This window comes from Lagopus muta, chromosome 1 (assembly GCF_023343835.1).
Source record: "Lagopus muta isolate bLagMut1 chromosome 1, bLagMut1 primary, whole genome shotgun sequence".
Lineage (NCBI taxonomy): Eukaryota > Metazoa > Chordata > Aves > Galliformes > Phasianidae > Lagopus > Lagopus muta.
Window position 1 is genome coordinate 183133588 of NC_064433.1, and position 22440 is coordinate 183156027.

Below are 22440 nucleotides of genomic sequence, written 5' to 3' on the forward strand. Positions count from 1 at the left end.
TATTGATTTTAGTGGGATTACTCACGTGCAGGACTTTGAACACTGTACCTGTGCCAGTGAAAAAAGATGCATAAAGCACAAGCTTTATACTCTGAAGTTGTGCTATTTAACGTGTGACCTTGCTGTTACAGGATTGCAAGGCCTGATTGTAAACAGCTGTGGTTACAGTACAAGATTCTGCCACGCTACCATTGCTGGTAGAGAAGTTTCTTCTTTGGTTACCTAGATGAAGGCTATTATTTTAAGTATTAAACAACTTCATTCTGTTCCCGTTGTCACAAGTTGGATATTTAGCTGACAACAGTAATGTCTGCAGGTAAGCAAATGGAGAATCATTACAGGCTCATTTAAAAATGTACCATTGCAGTATCTGAAAAAGAAATGGGCATAGGTTAATCTCCTTCTGCTTAGAAAAGAAATAAGTGGAGAGATTGCCTACAGCAAAATTAAGAAACAATTTTCTCTTCTCACAGTTCCTATTTTATCTCATCTTTCCATTTCATCCTGAAGCCGCTGCCAATAGTGTTAGTTGTGAAATTAATGTCTTGCCAGAATAGTGAGAAAAGACTTTTTAAACAGTGAGATCTATTAAATTATGCAGTAATTTCCAAAAGGGAAAGGATGAGAGCCTTGCTGCTGAAGTTTGGATAACGGAAGGATAGATCAACAAAGGAAGCTGCAGAGCTCTGCACCTGAGGAGGAATAAACCCAGGCGCCAGGACATGTGGGGGCACCCAGCCAGAAAGCTGCTCTGCAGAAATAGGTCTGGGGTTCTTGGTGGGCACCAAGTTGAGCATGAGGCCTCAACATGCCCTTATCTAGGCTGCTTTAGACTAAGTATCATAAGCAGGTCAAGGGAGGCGATCCTTCCCCTCTATTCAGCATTGCTGAGGTTGCACCTGGAGTCCCCCGTCCATTTCTGAGCACTCCAGTACCAGAGGAACCCATATATACTGGAGAGAGACCAACAGAAGGCCACCAAGATGCGAAGGGACTGAAGCACCTCTCTCACAAGGAGGGGCTGAGAGAGGTGGGACTGTGCAGCCTGGAGATGAGGAGGCTCAGGGGGATTCTGACTTTTGTCCAAAGCTCTGTCTAACGTTTTCCCTTTAATCAGAACAAATTATATATGTCTGTAAACAACTCTGGCTCTCCTGGCCTAATTTTATATTCTTTTTTTTTTTTTTTTTTTGTTCTTCTTTTTCGTCTTCTTTTTCTTCTTTTTTTCTTTTATTTTCAAGTATGTTGTCTTATTATTCTGTCTCAATGAAAATCTCCCAATAGATTTTAAAATGTATATGACCTTGGGAAATTTGCTCCAGCATTCAGGAGAAATCGAACCAACCATTTACAGGGAACTCCTTCAGCTCCAGCGTTGGCGCAGGCACTTCTGTGTGTGCAAAGGAAAATCAGGGAGGAAGGGAGAATATTTTCTGATGATTTGTCTTCTCTGCATCAATTATCTTAAGTTAATGCACACAAGCAGCTCTCTTTTGGTTAGAGTAATCCGAGTCATTCTGCAAAGCCACCACAAACTAACACAGGCTTGTTTTGATTAACAAGAGAATTATGGTTTTGTTCCAGATGCAGTAGCTCATGCACATTACTGGCTCGAGTGTCAGCAGCATTTGATCTCAAAGCTCTATCCAGCAGGCCATCTGGATCAAGCTCACAGACCATTTAACATAAGCTAGAAACATTTATCAAGACAATAAGGCTTTCAAACTAGGGGCTGTCCAAGAGTATGAAGCTTGTCATGGGACCAGCATCAGCATTGGAAGGTGCCAGCATGTTAGTCCCATTCCTTACCTATTGTCTGAAGGCAGCTCTCCTTGGGGTGAAAGTTTCTGTCCAACAGCACAAATGAGATTATGGCAGGTAACTATAATCAATGAACAGAAATATGTCTGTGCCTGATAAGGCTTCTTTGCTTTTCTGAATTGGGTCTGCCGGCACAGATCAGTCGAGACGAGGCAGACAGCAGTTATGTCATCGTCAGGAGTAAAAGCCCATACAGCACACCGTGGGTTCCACCGTCACTCATATCAATATGTGCATTAGCAACAGTAGAAATTTGATCTGCATCAAACGAGAACATATGATTGTATTTCTGTCATTTTATAAATAAATGATTTGTGACTTACATCAGCACCTTGCTGCTTGCAAAAGACAGTCAATAGTCAGTCCATTGTAAAAAGAGAATGATATCATTTCTGCTCTGGAAGAGTCCACTGGCACAAAGACACCCCTTCAAAAGGAAAAAGCATTATATTTGAATTGGTGAATGGATTTGCTCCAGTTCTATGTTCTTACCATGTGTCTGTGATGGATTTGATCTGATTTAAACTTGCTAAGTGAAGCGTTAAGCCACAGCTTCAGTGTCATATGTGTTCAATATTGTACGAGACTTGCATATTCATTACTGGCAATTATAGCTTTGAGGCAGTATTGGAAGGATGCATATGGGTTTCATGGAATCATAGAATAATTTAGGTTGGAAAAGACCTTAAGATCACCAAGTCCAACTGTCAGCTTGACTTTCCAAGTCACATCACTAAACTATGTCCTTTAGTGCCATGTCCACACACCTCAGCACCTTTACTTCAGAAGTCAATAAGTAGAGATCTATAAGCAGGCCATCTTAACCTCCCATGATAGTAAGGGGAAAAGAAAAGGAAGATAACGAGTGTGATTTGCCAGTCTGTTTTAGAAGCCTTTTTTGCAATATGATGACCCTAACCCTAGAAATCACCATTCCTCCACACTGACCTGAAAGAGACATGCATGTATCCAATTGAATCCTATTAGTGCAAATTAAACTAGTAGTCCCTTTAGTGTAGATATCTGTAGGTGGTCAGGTGGCTGCTACTTTTCTGTGGCTGTTGAATTTGATGGTATTTTGTCCTTTAAATGAATGTAAACCCTTCTTCCCAGAAGCTTATAATTCACCTTAAAGGATTACCAGACATACTTTTATCTCCTGCTCTGGTGTGAAAACATTTTTTAAAGCAATCTGCTGGACAGGAAGAAATGTGAGGGGGGGGATCATTGAGAGGACTCTAACAGAAGATTAAGTGGACTGTGAAATACTCAAAAAGGATAGGAAGCTGGATAACAGGATGCACTCCATTCTAATTTGTCATTGTTGGTCATTTAAACAAGTCGGAAGGTTCCAATTTGTCAGTAAGCAATCCTGAAATTGCGTTTAAAAATATCATGCCAGGACATTAGGAATTATAATTACTACAGAACATGAACCTAATTTTTTTTAATGGCTCCTTGATTTCTGCCAATGAACAACTGGAAGCACAGCAAATATTTGGGATGTTATTAATGGACTGGTGGTCTGGGGTGCACCACTTAGTGCCTGACCAAAACCACTTTCAAGGTGACCAGTGCTCAGAACATTGGATGCTCAGCTATTCCTAAATATCCAGGCATTTAAAGTGACTTGGATGACTTTTTAAAACACTAAAGTCATCACTATAAGAAACACTTCAAGAGTATTTGTCCGCTCACTTGCTTGCATTTTTACCCAGGACTGGCAGACCTGCCTCTCAAGACAGATGGAGACAGATGGAAGCTCTCTCTGTTGGTGTGCTGAGCTGGACATACGCAAGCTAAACGCTCAGCAATTGCATAGCTGTATTAGCACAGCAGTGTCAACACAGCTATGCAACTTCTGGAGCAGAACAGATGAGGCACAGCGCTGTGCCTCAGTCAAACACAGTCAAACAGTTTCTAGATAGCATTTGTTGTAGCTGAGAAAATACAAATTTTTTGTCGTTACAAGTAAAAAAGTCACATGTTTTTTACTGACCTGACACCAGAGGGTCTCAGGGTTTGTTTGGGTTTGCCCTGGCCTAAGCCAGTAATTTGCTTGTATTATTTAACTGGAGTAGCAAATGTCCAGCAGTCAGGTTTGCTTTGGGTTATCGCTAGTTTACAGTGATAAGTAGATTTCCTGTGTAGATTAAATCATTTGTGATCCTAGAATAAAAGATAGCCTGCAGGAATGCAAACACAGGATGGCACTGGAGGTCCTGTCCTGTAAACACAAATCATAGTGGTGAGCCAGTGGTCATCGCAGGCATGCAACTGTCTAAACCTGCTTTGGGGATTAACTTCACTGTAGCTGCCCTGTAACCCGAAAAGAAGGACGCTGACATTTTGCCCTAAAACATATTCACTATGAAACTCATTTCACTCAATTGTAGGTATCCACAGAGTAAGCATCTGTAAGAGGGCTGGGCAAGTAATTGAGAAAGGGATGGTTACAAAAAGGACATGTGAGCACATGATTCCTACCTTGTGTTCGTGCATTACCTGTTGTCTTTGTTTACAGAATATTTCAATAAGTAGTTACCAATTGGACTGAAACCCCTTAGAAAACATGGCCCCAGGACTTCACTGTAAATCTACAGTGTTAAAGATATAGATTATGTCATTTAGAAGGAATTTGTGTTTATCAACAATAGTAACAGAGCAAATAAACAAAGGTCATAATTCCAAATTATTGTTGATTTCAGAATAAAGAAATGGGAAGTATAGAAATTCAGCCCTTTTCCAGGAGATAATTCAGCACTTGTTGAGCTAGGGTCTTAGCAAACAAGGAAGCCCAGCCATCAGGCTTGTAATCATTGAATCATAGAATCATTAAGGTGGAAAGACCACCAGATCACCCAGTCCAACCCCAGCCTGCCCCAGCCGTGCTGACTTACCACGTTCCTCAGTGCCACATCTCCACAGTTCCTGAACACCTCCATGAGCAGGGACTCCACCACCTCCTTGGGCAACCAGTGCCAGTGCCTCCCCACTCTTGCTGAGAAGACATTCTTCCTAACGCTTAACACGACCCTCCTTCAGGGCGTCTTCAGGCTTTTACTTGTCCTGCCACTGTTACCTGGGAGAAACCTCAAGAGAAAAGAGACGGCTGCAAGAGCAGAGGCAAAACTACGCCAGCCCCATAGGAATGATGTGCTCCATACCCACAGCTTCCATCAGAACAGCAGAGAGCGTGTTCCCAGTCCTGCACCATGCCCACCACTGGGCTCTGGCCGTATGGCTCAGGGCGAAACAGCTCAGCTCTGTGCACATTTATGGCTCCGTAAAAGACAACAATACTAACAATTTACTAACTTCTGGTAAAGACTGGCTTCTTGGGAATTGCCGATACCTCTACTTCAGTGGGAAATAAATCTCTCTGGATGCTTTGCTTCACTGCTTTCTGAGCACATGAAAGTGCTGCTGAAATTCCTAATTGCTAATTAGACTTTTGACAGGAGGAGGCAGAGCAGACGGATTGCAATAGCCTTAAAGTGCTTTTTTCTTCCCGATGGCAGAAGAGTTCATAATCCAGACGAATTAACTGATTGTAACAAACAGCATTAAGGCAGCGCTGCGCGGTGTTGTGTCTGGCAGCTGGTGGCCAGACACCAGAACATACTTACCCAATTAGCGCAGTCCCCCGCGCCGGCCAAAATGCACATTAAGAACAACTGAGATGTGATCTGGGACGGTTTGTGATCCGCATGCAGCAGCTTTACAAGGTGGGCCAGTAAAGTGAGATTCTCAGTGGATGAGTTAGCTGGGTCTGTAATAAACCCGAACCTGCTGGAAGCGGCCCAGTTTAGCTGAGCTGTCTTTTCCCGGCTTTGTAACACTTTGAGGAGATTGTGGAGGCATTCTGTGATTAGTGATGCCCTTCTATGCTTTCAAAAAATTGTTTCTTCACTGAATATCTTTCCGAATATTCTTTTTTTTATATATATTGTCACTGTAATAATTACACTTAATGTAATAATTATTCTCAGTACTTATAGTACCTTCCATCAGCTCTGATGACAAGTTCCAAACATTAATGAGTTACAGACTTAATTTTCAAACAGCTTCAGTGACTCAGTAGCTCTAAAAATACACAATCTCATTTATCTATGTTCTCCACCTACAGGTTTAGGTACTTAATCCTCGTCATAGAATCATAGAATGGATTGGGTTGGAAGGGACCTCAAACATCTCCCAGTTCCACCTCTGCCATGGGCTGGTTTCTCCCCACCAGCTCAGGCTGCCCAGGGCCCATCCAGCCTGAACTTGAGCAGCTCCAGGGATGGGACATCACAGCTCTCTGGACAGCTGTGCCACGGCCTCATCACCTCTGAGTAAAGAACTTCGTCCTAATATCTAAATCTCCCCTCTTCAGTTTAAAGCCATTCTTCCTTGTCCTATCACTCTCTGCCCATGTAAAAAGTGATTTTCAGTCACTCATATCTGAAAATGCAAGCAGTGGAGACTTGCTGAACAGGTGGAAAGAGATCACAGATCTCATGATGCTTATTTGTGTGTCTTCACCAAACCACCACATTTCATCTTCTGCCTCAGTGATGCGAGAGAAACATATTTTATGCTGCTGCAGGATAGGAGAGCTCCCTTGCTAACACACTGCCAGTACTGCGTATGCAAGGGAGAATCTGCGGGTCTCAGAGCAGCATTTTCTCTTATTGCTCATGGCTTGGGAAAATGGGCTGTCTTGGCTCTATACCTGTCAGAGGAACTGAGTGGCAACAGCATCAGTAAAAGCAGACTTTTTTGTCACTTAAGACATCAGTTTAATTTTGGTCACAAGAGTAATGCACCTTATTTTTGATCATGATTCATTCTGAACTCTTTTGCAGCCTAGATATCCCTGAACTTTCCTGGGCAGTCTGACCCCACTGCCCAAAGAGCTGTTATTAATGAATTGCATTCTCACAACAGTCATGAGGAAGCAGCAGTGAGATGCATGCCCTCTGCAGAAAGAGATGAAAATAGCTGCTGAGATCTTAATTTCTCTGATTCTCATTCTCTTTCTGCCTTATCGTCTCTTAGCGCCCCAAACCTGGAACATTTCACATTGTGAAATCAAAAGCACTTTACCTGATTTTAGATGTGTGCATTACAGTAAGATGACTCATGCCCTAGAAATGCCTTTTTCTTTTTTCCATCGACTAGAAAGGGAGCCTGGGCAGATCAGAGATTAGCTCAGGGAAAGGGAAAAAAAGAAGAAGAAAAAAAAGGAAAGAAAGAAAAGGCAAAAAAGAAAGAAAGAAAGAAAAAAAAAGATTTCTGCAGAGTATTTGGAGTTAGGTTTAAAAACACCCAGTATGGAGTGAGAGAGGAGCTGTAGCACGGTGCTGCAGAATGCAAACGCAGACAGGAATGGTTTGGAAGTGAGACACACCATGGGATTTAGGAGAACACCCAAAGGAAATTCTCTGGAGTGTTTTGGCCAATTTACATATTTTACTGTATGATATTTACTATATGATAAAATTACATATTTTACTCATGAAATTAAGGAAAAAAGCCTCTGGTCACTTGGCACATCACTGAAATTAGGTCCCTTTGGGGTTTGGCTTGGCTTCTCAGCTGTGTAAAAGAGAAAATAATCTGACAGTGCTTTTAAAACAAAATATGTGGCCCCAAAAAACAGTGGGAGGGGATGGTGAGGTTTGAGAGTTCCAGGCCTGCTGTTTGAATGAGAAGACTGCAGTCAACCCCTTGCTAAGAACATCTCTGATAAAACTACAAAGAATTTGGGTTGTGTGCGTTTTTTTGAATGTGCAGATACAAAGGAAAATATTTCAAGTCTGTTTCTAATTTACCTTCGGCGCTAATTTTACTGCATTAGAAAACAATAGGGATAAATAGCTTTCCAGTAACACAACAAGTTCAGTGATGCTTGCCAGGTGTTTGCCTGTGACTAAACTCAAGAGCACCCAAGATAATGGGTGAAGTCTGTTTGATTCCACCTCCATTTCACGGACCAACCATTCAACAGGACTGAGTTAGACTGAGATGGATGATTACGTTACTGTTATAATGGAAATGTTTTCTGTTATTGTCGAACCTTTTAAAGCTCAAATACTACCTTCAAATGACTGAGGAGGGAGCGTACCTTACCATGGCTTACCAGTCCTAGTGTCTAGGTGAAGACCTTCATGTTCTGTTCACAGCAGATTTTTCTTGCTCTTTCCTGGTTGTCTGCTTCTACAGTGTATTCAGCACTCTGTTCTTTAATATCAAACATAGATATCATGCATAAAACATTGTTATTCCTGCATAACGTGTTGCTTTATTAACACTTCATATTTTTTTTTTGCTTTTACCAGCCCCCAGCCTAGGATAACATTGACATCTCATGAAGATTTGAGCATATTAAAACCACAGGTGACTGCATATTAACACTGCACTACTGCTTTGCAAACCAGTGACCCCACGTTCAGGTGGGTGGTGGTGGCTCTACCCAGCACACTACTGGGCTGGGCTCAGGCAACGCGAAGCTGGGAGCTGGTTTCACACAGCGAGGTCTCTGCTGCTCTTTGTAGCTCTTTCATATGCAGAGGTCAATACTTTTGTAGAGATTATCCTTTTAAATCAATGTTGGAAGACTTATGCTCAGATCAGCTTACACAAAGTCTGATGGTATTTGAAGCTGTAGGGGGAATGTATGCGGGCAGCAGATCCCATGCTGAAGTTTGGCCACTGGTTCACATCCAGGTTCTGATAAAGCATCTTGCAGACTCCTCAGCATCTACACACAGCATGACAGTGAATTTACAACACACAGTGACAGCCCCTCCAGCAGCACAGCACCGCTGATCTCCACACAGACAGCTGGGAATGGCACTGCCCTGGTCCTGGGATCCCCAGCTCAGAACCCTTGCAGTGCTGGCTTCTTCCTGAGGCTGAGCTCAGCCTGGGCTCTCTGTGCTCACATTTGTTCAGATAGTACTTGCAGCTCCTTTGCATGCTTTGTGATCTAGCGACTAAAGACAGAGCCAAGCATGTAAGCATGATTAACCTCAAGTGCTTGGACAGAATTGTTCACTTCAGCACAACTACTTGTGTACTTGGAGTTAGAAAGGTGCCAAAGTGCTTCACAGATAAGTTAATTGCTTTCAAATGCTTGCAACAAACAAGCACAGAGATGACAAAACCACAGAGGTGTTGCAGAAAATGGCTCCTGGAACACTACCAGCAAACCCCATCTTTAGGTGTATCTTTAGAGGATGCACTCAACATTTAGCTAAGGAGACAGTTGATTTCTATAGAAGAACAAGATGGATGCAACAGACTAAATAAGAAATAAATAACGTGTTCTACAGACATGTAACTTTCCCACAGAATAACTGTGGGAAATCCTATATTAAACATATACCAATGGCAAAATACTGAAAATTTAGTAAGGAGTTGTCACTGCTTCCCTCCACACAAAGCGTGAATATATCCCATTTTATTTATTAGGAAGGAAGGAAGGGAAGGAAGGGAGGGAGGGAAAATGGGAAAAGTGTGTAGTAGAGTGGAAGTGGGGAAGAGAGGAAGGAAAGGGAAACGGAAAGGGAAATGGAAAGGGAGAGGGAAAGGGAAATGGAAAGGGAGAGGGAAAGGGCAAAGCATGGGGGGGGGGGAAGGAGAGGAGAGGAGAGGAGAGGAGAGGAGAGGAGAGGAGAGGAGAGGAGAGGAGAGGAGAGGAGAGGAGAGGAGAGGAGAGGAGAGGAGAGGAGAGGAGAGGAGAGGAGAGGAGAGGAGAGGAGAGGAGAGGAGAGGAGAGGAGAGGAGAGGAGAGGAGAGGAGAGGAGAGGAGAGGAGAGGAGAGGAGAGGAGGAAAATTCAAGACAAAACGCAGGGCAGGGCAGGGCAAGGAGAGGTGAGATGAGGTAAAGCAAGGCAGGGTGAGCCAATAAAGGCAAGGCAACCTGAAGCAAAAAAAAATGGAAGGCAAGGAAAAGCAAGGCCAGGCAAAGTGGGGTAAAGCAAGACAAAGCAAGGCAAGGTAAGGGGAAAGGTAAGGTGAGGCAAGGCAAGGCTGAGTGAGGTGAGGCAAGAAAGGCAAGACAAGGAAAGAGGAAAAGGAAAAGGAAAGGGAAAGGGAGAAGGGAAAGAAGGAAAAAGGAAAAGGAAAGGAAAAAAAAAGGAACAAGGACGAGCGGTCCGTGCGGCCTTAGTGCAGCAGCGCCCCCTGCCGGCGCAGCCCGTCCCGCAGCTCCCGCCCGCCGCCCCGTCCCGCGGCTGTTTGGAAACGAGCAGCATCGTCCCAGCTCGGCCCAGGACTGTCCGCAGCGGAGGAACGCGTCATGGCAGCTCGTGATTAATGCCATGAGCCCTGGTATTAATCGCGGCGGCGATTTGCCGCATTACTTGTTCTTGAAAAGTAACAAGCAAGGGCACGTTTGCCTTGTTGCTTCCTCCCCCCGTTCTGACAACCGCAAATCACCTCCGGAACGGATAGATTATGCGGGGAGAGGCATGCAGGGTGGCTGGGAGGCAGACGTGCCGTGCAATGCACTGTGTGTGATTTGCAATTTAGATTTGTTGTATCGATCGCTGCGCACTCGAGGGGAAGGGGATCAGTTGGCAGGTCTCCGGCTTCAAATATTTCCAAAATGATTATACATTTTATTAATCAAGGTCAAAGTAACCTCATTTGGCCAGCATAAATGAAAACATAGGGTGTGCGTTAACTAAAAATCACTTCGGCGAGGAAAATTGAGATGCATTGCTACACGGTGCCGAGCAGCAGTGTGCGGGTTCCGGCTGCCATCTACTGGGGAAAGCCGGTGTGAGCAAGGGAAAGGGGACAGGGCCCTTCGGGGCCGGGTTATTCCTCTCTCTTCCTCCCCGAACTCTGGAAACCTTCCAAGCATGGTTTTCTTCGGCTTCAAAAGCCCAGAAGATCTGCGTGGTAATCCATACTTGGCTTTGCAGAGCTGGGGGCAGAAGTACCTCTGATGTGAACTGAAGACCTGGAGTAAGAATCAGAGCCCATTCGAGGTATAGCATAAAAAAATATTGGCACAAAGTTCTCCACAAACACTAAGAGAAAGGCATTACGCAGTGCAAGGGCAGCTCAGAGCGGAAGCATCTAAGGAAAAAAAAAAAGAAAATGAAAAAAAAAACAGAGAATCATCTTGAAATAGGATCTATTGTGTCGTGAGGCCGAAGAATCACTGGTATCAGAGAATCATAGAATGATTTCAGTTGCAAGGGAACCTCAAAGCCCACCCAGCCCCAACCTCTGCATGGGCTGGTTGCCTCCCACCAGCTCAGGCTGCCCAGGATCCAGCCAACGTGGCCTTGAGCACCTCCAGGGATGGGGCATGATACTCTCCACAAAGAGAACCCCATTAGAAACCCTCATATATCACAACTTCAGTTCTTAGCGTGAGCACTGCAGTTGGTGGGGCCTTTCTATGCATTTCATAGGCTTTGGGAGATGCCCAGCTGCCCTGCTCGACCTCTCCAAGTACCTTTCTCATTCCGTGACACTGAACCTGTGTTTCGGTGGCTTTGTTTCTGCACAGCACCAGAACAAGAACTTATTAATTCATTCATCTAAATCCATCAGCCCTTTAGAGCAAGCAGCCCCACTCAGGACGCAGACAAAGCACCGCTGTGCATTACGGGCTAGGAAAACAACAGATGATTTGGCAAATTCAGCAGTTTTCTATGAGCTGCAGTTCAGGTTTTCAGGCCCGTTCGCTGTTCCTTTGATCTGCTACAAAGCAAAGCTTCCATGCAGTTTAAATTGATTTATGTTGTATCAGATCCAGAGTACACCTATGTTCATTCCTCTCTCCCCCTCCATCTCTCTCTAACCTATCTCCTGCGGCTGTGTATATATAGACAAACAATGGGACTTTATTGCTGGTTTCATTTCAGTCTTGGTTCATTTTAATAGGGCCAGTGGGAATCGGTCTACTTAATGAGAGAAGCTTTAAAACTTTTTGTAAATAGGCCTTATTCGAAGCTGTGAGGAAAAGGCAAAATCTATAAACCATTATGCACCATCTTAATCTGAATAAAAAGTTAATCAAAATGGCCTGGGCCGATGCAAGGTGCAGAATATTTTATTTAGATAATTTTGAATGTGTTGTTTCCAATAAATTTCCTGATCTGCTCTCCTTAACCCGCATTTTCAAGCAGTATTATTTTGAAACACAAGACAGGACTCTCTCCATTTTCAAAATCCTGCACTGATGTGTTGGCAGTTTTAAAAAACACCCTGGGCCCTTTTTAGCATGAGGACATGATTTCAACCAATTCAAAGCTCTGAATTTGAAATAATATTTCTTTTTTGCTACAAGAAAAAAGTTTATGAAATGGTTCCCAAACTACTCGATTTCTTTAGCAACTACTGTGTTTTTTATCAAATCAGAATGAAAGAACAAATCCAGCAACTCAGCAACATCCTAGGCTCATATTTGACAAACCCAGACATTCAGCTCTGTCCTAAAATATAATCAGTGAGCACACCAGAGAAAGATAAATCAGCACCTGTCAGCTAATGAGGAAGGATTATCATTAAGTTACCCGGGAGTCACAGCTCTTTCTTCCATCAAAGAACACTCTTAAAAACACTAAATGCCTATTTTAAAAGACTGCTGTTATAAAATATAACTTCCCATGCTGAAAACTCTCTTCTAGCTCTCCCTCCAAAAGCACATTGTTCAGTCTGAGAGCTGTGTTTGCAAATTCAGCAACAACCCCAATCATAGATAAATATGCAAGGGAACAAGTTTATTTTCTTATTTCTGTTTCTCTCCCCAGAGACTCCATTTGGACCTTGCTTTAGGGTCATCCCCTGCTTTGCAATGCCCAGAGTGTGCTGGAAAAACTGCACCCCAGGATACCCCCCACACCTGCTCCTCCCACCAACACTGGTCACCGTGGTCCTTCTGCTGCACTGGTCCCAGTACCATGCAGACTGCCCACACTGCCACGTGCTGATTCTGTGGTTAGCACACCATGATTTCTGTGCTTCAGTTCTGTTTGCTTTCCCAATGGAAGCCTTGTTGCCCTCCACAACTGCCTGAAAGGAGGCTGTAGCAAGGTAGGGGTAGGCCTCTTCTCCTGGGTAACATCAATAGGATGAGAGGGAATGGCCTCAAGTTGTGCCAGGAGAGGTTCAGGTTAGATAACTTCTCAGAAAGAGTGGTGAGGCAGTGGCACAGGCTGCCAGGGAAGTGGTGGGATCACCATCCCTGGAGGTGTTGTGGAGATGTGGCACTGAGGGACGTGGTGAGTGGGCATGGTGGGGTGGGTTGATGGTTGGACATGGTGATCTTAGAGTCTTCTCCAACCTTAATGATTCTATGAAAACATTTAATCTTAAATTAGTGACAATGAAGTACTTACATAAGACTCAGGGCCTCCTACAGACTTCAGTGGGAAATCAAGTTTTTCAGAAGTTAAATACTGTACAACCCAGTTAAGTTGTCTCAAAACAGATTCCTGGGATCCATGTCTCTGGAATGAATAGGACATTAAAAATTCTTCGAGTGTTCATAGGAAATACTTTTTGTAATATTTTTTAATTTCTTTTGCCTGCATAGAAAGAAAATTATTATTTTCCTCTGTAACCAATTCAGAGATATTCTTGGAGGTGGAAGTACTGACGATGTGGGCCGTGCTGTTAGAAAGCTCAGACAGAAAACATCCTCAGCACATCAGAGCAGATCCACTGTCCCCTTTGCTGTTGTTTCCTACGTACCAGGTATTCCTGTTACATTCAGTACCAAACATGGACTTGTCAGCCCCAAAGTGTCACAAAGAGAAGTGCATTTTTGGGAGATGGGAAACAGAGAGTATCAGACTGGAAATTACACAAGAGATGAGGAGTCATAGGCAGAACACATGGGCCTGTGATTCAGGAAGTTCCCTTTGTTATCTGTTCAACCACAAGGAACAGGGATGAAAGTAGATGCCAGTTCCACCAACACACCCACCCAAAGGGATGTTAATGCATTCAGGAACAGATCTAGAGGAGAGTGCTGTGCAGAATTTGCTGTTTGCTTTGATACAGCCTTGGCTAAAGCAGTGCTGTCAAGCTAAATAATCTAGAAGTCTAATGGGAGGCAGAAACTATGGCCCCCAGAAATATGACCTGTACTAATCACGTGTTCAAGTGTAGAATAAGTGGTCACTGTGAGTTTGTACAAAAAGAAAGCTCATTTTCAGTGAAGTCTTTTTTACAAGCATAATAGTTGTCTCCTGCACGTGTTACATTTTTAGGAGCTTCCCTCCATTCCTCCACTTTCTTTAGCTCTTCATCTAATGTGATGAGATGACTGCCTGTGTTTCCTACTTGCCTGGTGCTGTCAGGGACTGATTTAATAACTTGATGCTCCAGCAGTAGTGTTTCCTGCCAAAGCAACAATTGAATTCCAAAGCTCTCTGAGATTTGATTCACAGTGTTTACAAAACTGTGGCTCTGTGACCTCTGCTTATCGTTGCAGATGTAAATAACAGGCGATGTACCTCTGCTCCTTTTGGTTTCCTTTATCCACCCTCTGCCTCTTTCTTCATCCATAAATTGTTTGTTCAGAGGGCCAGAGAGCAGCTTTCTGCAGTAACCAGCTGCGTGCTGTGTCTGAGCTGGTCACCGCTCTGCAGTACAAGCGGTGGATACTCAGAACAGTAACAGCAAGTCAAAACTGAAATACCCTTCTTGTGCCTCCCCATAAAACCACTATGTTTTGACTTACCCAAGCACATGGGCAAAGCAGAGGTCCAGCAGTCCTACACTTATATCCTTCTGTTCTGCTCTGGGCCACTCTGTTTAGAAACAACATTGCATGCTTTGCCAATGTGATGCTTGAAATTAATGCTCTGATTTAACCACCATTTTTAGCAGCTCTGAATCTGATGTGCTTAAGGTTAATGAAGCCAAAAATTAATACAGTAAGAAAGGCATAATCTGGAAATGTTATGCTGTAGTATTGAAATAATCACCTTCTGAGAAGGCAAAAATCCATAACAATGCATGATCCTTTCAGTATCTAAAGAGAGGCTGTAAGAAAGAGGGGGACAGACTTTTCAGCAGGGTCTGTTGTAACAGGATAAGGGGAAATGATTTCAAACTATAACAGGGAAGATTTAGGTTGGATGTGAGGAAGAAGTTCTTTGCACTAAGGGTAGTGAGGCACTGGAGTGGGCTGGGCTGCCCAGAGAGGAGGTGGATTGCCCCATCACTGGAGACAACCTGATCAAGCTGTAGGTGTCCCTGTTCATTGCAGGGGAGTGGACTAGATGACAAAAACCTTTCAACAAATGAAAACAACAGTCACCATTAGTCAAGCTCCTGGCAAATGTCCAAATCTAATAAAGGCAGCTTTCCCAATGCTCCCCACCAAGAGCTTTCTTTCCCTCCCACAGTATCCCCATGTGCTTTAAGCAGCCATTGCAATCCTAAAGTATGTCATGTGGCTAAAATATAAGACCCCCACTTAATGAACTATGCACCCTTAGTTCTGAATGGGAAAGAATGCCACATATGCTTAGATAACATCAAAAATAGAAAAGTCATGGGAAAGGAACTTAGAAACTACATTAGTCTAAGAAATCTGGGATAAAAATCTAGCCCAGACCTCAAGGAGCACAGGCCCTCCTCACACAACCAGATTATTTTGTCATTCCCAGTGTCCAAACGTAATCTGGCCCCAAAATGCTTACCTCCTAAGTGGCATATTTTCAGGTTCATCTTACCTTGCTAAAGATGCTGGTGTTGTACACTAATTGCTGCTTGGGAGCGTGCAGAAAAGTGGCAAAAGTTAGGATATTTCTGAGCAGTAAACCTCAAAGGAAGTGGATTACCTCAGCAGCCAAACTGGCCTCACCCTGTTGTCCTACAGTTTTGATAATTTCAAGGTAGAATTTCAAGACAGAAGGCTTTTGTCTGGAATGCACTTTCATCTGTTTTTCCCTTTGGTTTACATGTCCCAGCCTCAGCATCATGTGAGCTCAAAGGTTGCACCTGGGGGAAGGGAGCAGGAGTGGAGGACAGGGGACCAGAAGATTCACATGGAGTAAGGAAAAAGGAAAACCTCACTACTCCATCTGGTCTCTGCAAAGCCCACACCTATCCCGAGCACATTGAGTGAACATTTTGTTAAGAAAACAAGAAACTGTTCTACTTACAAAGGCCCTTGTTCTTAAGAAAGTAATCTTTGATTACATACTGGGTACCAGCATTACTGTCTATCTTGTCTGCAGTTTGCTTTGGACGTTTTTGGCCACATAACCCCACTGATAACTTGAAGATTCCAGATTTTAAAGATATGTCCCCTGAATTCAGCATTGCTGCATTACAGGCCAGTTTTTGAATGAAAGGTCAGAAGATATGAAAGAATACAAAGGGATTGTGAGAGAATATTGACAGAGGGCAGATGTGCAACCTCCGCAGTAATGAGAAAATATTAAGAAGTTCAGAGTTGAAAACCTAAAGTGAAAGCCCATGTTCTAGTTTAATTACTTTAATAAAGAAAAGAACTCTCCAAAGAATCTTTTTTTCATCCCATCTGTATATGCAAATCTAGAATTAAAGCAATACTCTAAAACATATCTATTTCAAACACTCAAGCAACCCTGCTTTTTCTCTTTCTCTAACCTATCTCTCCATGCATCTCTTTTTTCTGTGTTGCTCTTTCAGGGTACAATTCTGTGGGGTTGAAGCCAGTTGAACGTTTGTTGTTGGCTCATGTAACAGGAGGTTAAGACCCAAAACTAAATCTCTCTGCAACTGTCTTGATAGCTATCTTTTCTGGTGCCAAGAACCTGAATACAAACAGTAATAGCCTCAGATGAAGGGTCAAACAGTAAACCTTGGAGGAGAAAAATCATTAGCCCTGGAGTCAGATATTCTGACTTTGTTATTATGCAAATGAATTTAATGGGTTTGTAGACTTTACATCTGTTATAACTAAATTTCTACCTCCTTACAAACAGGCTTACCATACCTTCATTCTCTCACTTAAATAAGAAATTAATGGTACAATAAAAATGATCTGGAGGGATGTCAGTTTCTTTGCATATACTTTGCCATTCTCTGTGTATTTCATGCAACTTATGTTAACCAGCTGAGTTTTCTCATCACTGTGGTTTAAATACTTGCTTTATATATTTTTTCTTACATATGCTGCAAGAAAACATACAGAAGGAGGCTTTTAAAATAGGTTAATCAAGCAAGGCCAAAAATTAAGGCTAATCTACATTTTAAAGGGTTTGCATGCACAGCTTCTGGAATTATTGTCACAATAAAATCATAGAACTTTACATAAAACGTTAATGTAGATACAGATTATACAAGCAAATGATTTCTCCACTGCAGTTTATTCTATGCATTCCTTGTTTTAACCTGCATCCCCTGGTTAAAGACACCAGACCAGATAAGAAGAGTTTCATGCATGGAATACCATTTACTCCTGGCCATTTCAACAGTACAGCCATTCCGGTTACACATTGTGATTCATGACATTCATCCCAGCAGAAGTTTCTGCTCCAGCTAGTGAACTGTTGCCAAAGGGTTGTATGTGCTTTGAGGGAAAACAGACCACCCAAAAACTGAAAGTATGTTGTGCAAGAAATATCAAAACAAAGGCCAAAAACTCTAGAAGGTTTTCATGCCCTTCCCGACATTGCACATAAATCTTGACCTTCGTTACACGATTCATGCAGATGATTTTAAGTTATGCCTTGAATTGTTCTTACTCAGAACTCAGCACATCGATGTGGTCAAGCTGTAGCTGATGCTATCTGAATCTCGATGGTGTTCATGCAGAGCCTTTCCAAGGCTGGACAGGATTGCTCGTACCAACAGATAAACATCAAATCCTATTTAATGCACAATCTCCTACCTCAACACAGAAGCTTGTAATTCATACTCTATTTGATTGTGAAAGACCAGGATATTTCTTAAATCTTATAGCAGTGAAAATGAAATAAATTGAGTTATACTGGAGTGGAACAGGAACGCAATTCAGGTGATCTTTAAATAAAAGCGGTACTGAGCCTTGACTACATTCAACCTTCTCTTATTAGACTGTATGCATTTCAGGCACTGAAAGTAAAATATTATAGCTTCCACACAGAAACAGCAAGGTAAACTATAAGCTTTGTCTGTTATTAGGGCTTTTAAGTAGCGGGAACAACAAGGGCTCCCAAAGACACTGCAGACAACATCAACATGCAAGTCACCTGGTCATCGTGATTCCCTTTGAAACAATGACAACTTTTGTGTATGGAACATGATTTCACAACCCCATGAGACCAGAAAGCTCTCAGTGTTTCAAAAAAGAGATTAAATGTTAATTCTATTGGTCTCCTTTGTCTGAAATTTACTCTTTCTATGAAATTCAATCCTGCACAAAAAGCCAGAATCAGGATTCAGAATCCCATCAACCCCATTTATTTCTTTAAAAAGGCTTCTGTGCAGAAGTGAGTTTCACACTCTGAAAGAAAAAAAAAAACAAAAAAGTTGTATTACTAACAAAGAATGCAAATAAAAATAATAATAATTAAAAAGAAAACAAAAACCAAGAGAATCATTGAATTATAGAATCATGGAATGGCCTGGGTTGAAAAGGACCTCAAAGACCATCTAGTTTCAACCCTAATGCTGTGGGCAGGATCGCCAACCAGCAGACCTGGCTGCCCAGAGCCACATCCACTATGTTTTGACTATGACCCTTACACTTCAGAAGACTTTAAATTTTTAGAAATACTTTTAGATTGGTATGGAAATTCTTTAAAATACACTTAGAAGAAAAAATTTTGAAATATTTTCCATATAACTACTAAATTAGTTAGTTAATTATAACTATTGATTTCCTAATAAACTAGTAAATTTCTCTGTTGATAGTGGCTAAAGAGTGATATAAAAAATGACAAAAATTATGTTAAGGAGGCAGCAGCCAGCAGGGCTTTGGGACAGTCTTACACTTTACAGGGATTTCCCTAAAATTACAAAAATCAATTTCCATTGAAGAAGAATAGGAAGCAGAGGAATGCAAGATAGCAAGCCTCTTTAGGAACTTTGTAGGAGGTTGAGAAAGAAAGAATGAGAGAAAGAACAAAGGAATGGAAGAAGGATGACCCTGTGTTTAGTTTCAGTGCTCCAGGCACAGCTTTAATTGAGAGCCTCCCTATATGCCCTAGCAGCTTTCAGGTGACAGTCTTTTCAGACAATCTTAGTCTGCTCAGTTTGGGGTGCATTAAAAAAAGCGTGGCCAGCAGGTTGAGGGAGGTGATCCTGCTCCTCTGTTCTGCCCTGGTCAGGCCTCACCTGAAGTGCTGTATCCAGTTCTGGGCTCCCCAAAACAGAAAAGACATGGATCTCCTGGAGAGAGTCCAGCAGAGAGCACAAAGATGATAAAGGGCCTGAAGCATCTCCCTTGTGAGCACAGGCTGAGCGACCTGGGTCTGAGAAAAGAAGTCTGAGAGGGATCTTATTAACGTTTATACATATGTTAAGTGTGAGAGACAAAAGGACATGGCCAACCTCTTTTCAGCAGTCTGTGGGGACAGGACAAGGGGAAACAGCCATAAACTGCAGCATAGGAAATTCCTCACCAATATGCAAAAGAACTTCTTTACAGTGAGGGTGACAGAGCACTGGCACAGGCTGTCCAGGAAGGTTGTGGAGTCTCCTTCTCTGGAGATGTTCAAGACCCAACTGGTTGCTTTTCGGTGCGACCTGCTGTAAAGAGCCTGCTTTGGCAGGGGGTTGGACTCAATCTCCAGAGGTCTCTTCCGACCCCAATGACTTTGTGGTTCTGTAATTTAAGTCTCTCTAAGTGGGCAGAGCAGCACGCATATGGTGAAGAGACAGGAAGTTCCTGCTGTGGATCTATGATGCTGAACCTCCTCCTGCCTGCTGAAAATGTGTTTTAAAGGCAGGAGAGCTCACCACTGCAGGTGCCCTCAGCTGAACTGCTTGGTTTGAAAGTCAGAGGTTTGCTCTGGTGAGCTGTTGAGCTACTGGTGTTTGTTAGAGAGCAAGAGACAGCTTGATGGCTGCACTAACTTCAGCAGGCCTAACTTCCCCATAGGAGGGGGTGCAGCAGGTTTGTTTGAATGTGAGCCAACATGGTGCTCAGCATGGCTGGGGGGCACAGAGGGTTTTGCAAACACTGCTCTGGTGCAGGAAGCAGTCCCTGGGAAATGAGCACAGGGTTGGGGCTTAGCATTTTTTCTCCTTGGGAAAGAATAACCCACAGAGGAAGGGTCCCTCGAATGGAAGGGGCATCCATATAATCCCATCTATCACCAAATTCTAGAAGAGCTCAAACTTCACAGAAACTGAGTGTAGAAATATTTTTTCACATGACAGATCAGTTTGCCTAAATTTGTAGGAATTATTTTTGGAAATATAGTGAAGAAAACTGGCCTCTTTGGAAAACTTGTCTGTTGACTGGAGGCCCACTTCTATTATCTGAGGACACAACACAACCCCACAGTGCTGATTGCTCTGCAACAGGGGCTCTATGATTACCTCAAAAATTACCTGGAAACTCAAGATCCTTCAGCAAGAAAAACCGCTCAACTATCAAAAGCCAGCACTCCTAACTGCAATTCTTCATCCAATTTAAAAAAATAAGGAAAAAAAAAAAAACAACTCTTATATTTTCTACAGCTATATCTAATATCTAATATATCCGTTGTCACTACCTGGTGCTGCAGCGGTCCAGCGGCGAGGTTTGCTGCACTGCGTCGCTAGATGGCGGCGTTGGAAGCAGGAATCGCGACGAACGAAGCCCAGCAGAGAGCAGCAGCCCGCCACGCTGACATTAAATCCCGGGCAGCATCAGCTCCGTTTGTTTATTTGAAAACACACTTACTGACTTTAAAGCAATTAAAATAAGTGCCAGACCAGGACTTCATGTCCCTTAATGCAATATAATCCTTGAATTAAAGCCGCTTTAATCCTTGCAATATAAACATTTCAGATGGGAATTTGACCCACCACCTCCACAAACACCTGTTCAGACCTCTTTGTCTACGTGAAAGACATACAAAACCCAGAACAGTGCTATGCAAATAAGATGACAATGAACTGCCTTTCATTTCCAGGTATTTCCCTGTGATGGATTACCACCCATTCTAAAGAGAAACCTTCACAAGGTCCTGTTAAGATAAAGAAGTATAAATAATATCAGTGTAGTGATTTCCAGGGTAGCAATATTTGCTAACACCAACCAAGCGGTGAAAAGCAAATTTAAGACACAAATCTCATTTTTACGATCTATACAGGTATTGGCACTGGACAGAATCCAGAGTTATGTTCAGTAGAAGCTCGTTGTTGTAGATTTTAAGTTTCCTCCTTAGTGTACACAAATCCAGAAGACGTCTCGTTCTCTGAGCAGTGAACTTAGTACAGCTAAGTTCCTCATGATTTTTCTTCTCTCCCATCCTGTGCTGCAATACCACTGTATTCCCTATGACCAGGATAACATTCAGGCCTCCTACTGCCAGCTCAATACAGGGTTCCTTCACTCAGTAATAACAACCAAAAACTGCCCAGCATGGATGTTGCTCTTAGCGGGAGCTCTGCTGTAGGGAACCCCAAAACAGAGGTCAGGAAATGGGCAGGAAGCCCAAAGCCTGAAGCATTGGCTCTGGGAAGACCTATTACCCAGCCCTTACCGAGCCCTGATACTTCACCTGGAAACAGCAGGAATCAGAGGGAAGCACAATCCAGGGGGTGCTCCTGCTGCTAGGAGGCCTAGTGAGGAGAAGCAGGCACCAAGTGTGATTTACAGACATCAAAAAAAGCAATGCCTTCTTCCAGGGCAGACCACAGAGGACAACTGGCTGGCAGCATAGGCACCCCCAGTGTTCCAGCTCCGGGTGGCCCTGGCCTGGCTACGCTAAATCTCCCCATAATTATAGCTGCAAAAACCTCTGTTTCCATATTCCCTGTCATCTGGGGGTTGAATGTGCTAAATTTATCAAGTTTGTTCCGAAGACAGAAGAAGTGCACAGCTGAAAAGAAGCTGTTCCATCGAGAAGCCTCAGGCCAGGCCTAGGTGACCTGTGTGAGGGACTGTTCTTCAGGGGCTGTAATGATAGGACAAAGAATGGTTATAAGCTTCAGAAGACTAGGTTTAAATAAGGTATAAGAAAGAAATTCTTCATGATGAGAGTGGTGAGGCACTGGAACACGTTGCTTGGAGAAGCTGTGGGTGCCCCAACCCTGGAGACTTTCAAAGCCAGGGTTGGATAGAGCCCAGGGCAGCCTGATCTGATGGGAGGTGCCCCTGTCCAGGACAGGGAGTTGGAACTCTCTGAAGGTTCTTTCATAGAATGAATCATAGAATGGTTTGGGTTGGAAGGGACCTTTAAGATCATCTAGTACCAACTAGTACCAGCTATAGGCAGGGACACTTCCCTCTAGACCAGGTTGCTCACAGCCCCATCCAGCCTGGCCTTGAATGCTTCCAGGGAAGGGGCATCCACAACTTCAGTAGGCAACATGTTCCAATGTGTTACTGCCCTCACAGTAAAGAATTCTTCCTAACAGCCCATAAAGCCTCAGGAACATACCCTGGCCAGGCTGAAATGCAATCAAAACCAGCCCAATGCTCCCCAGCTCTATTCCAGCCTGCTAGATGAGACCGTGAGGGCAGG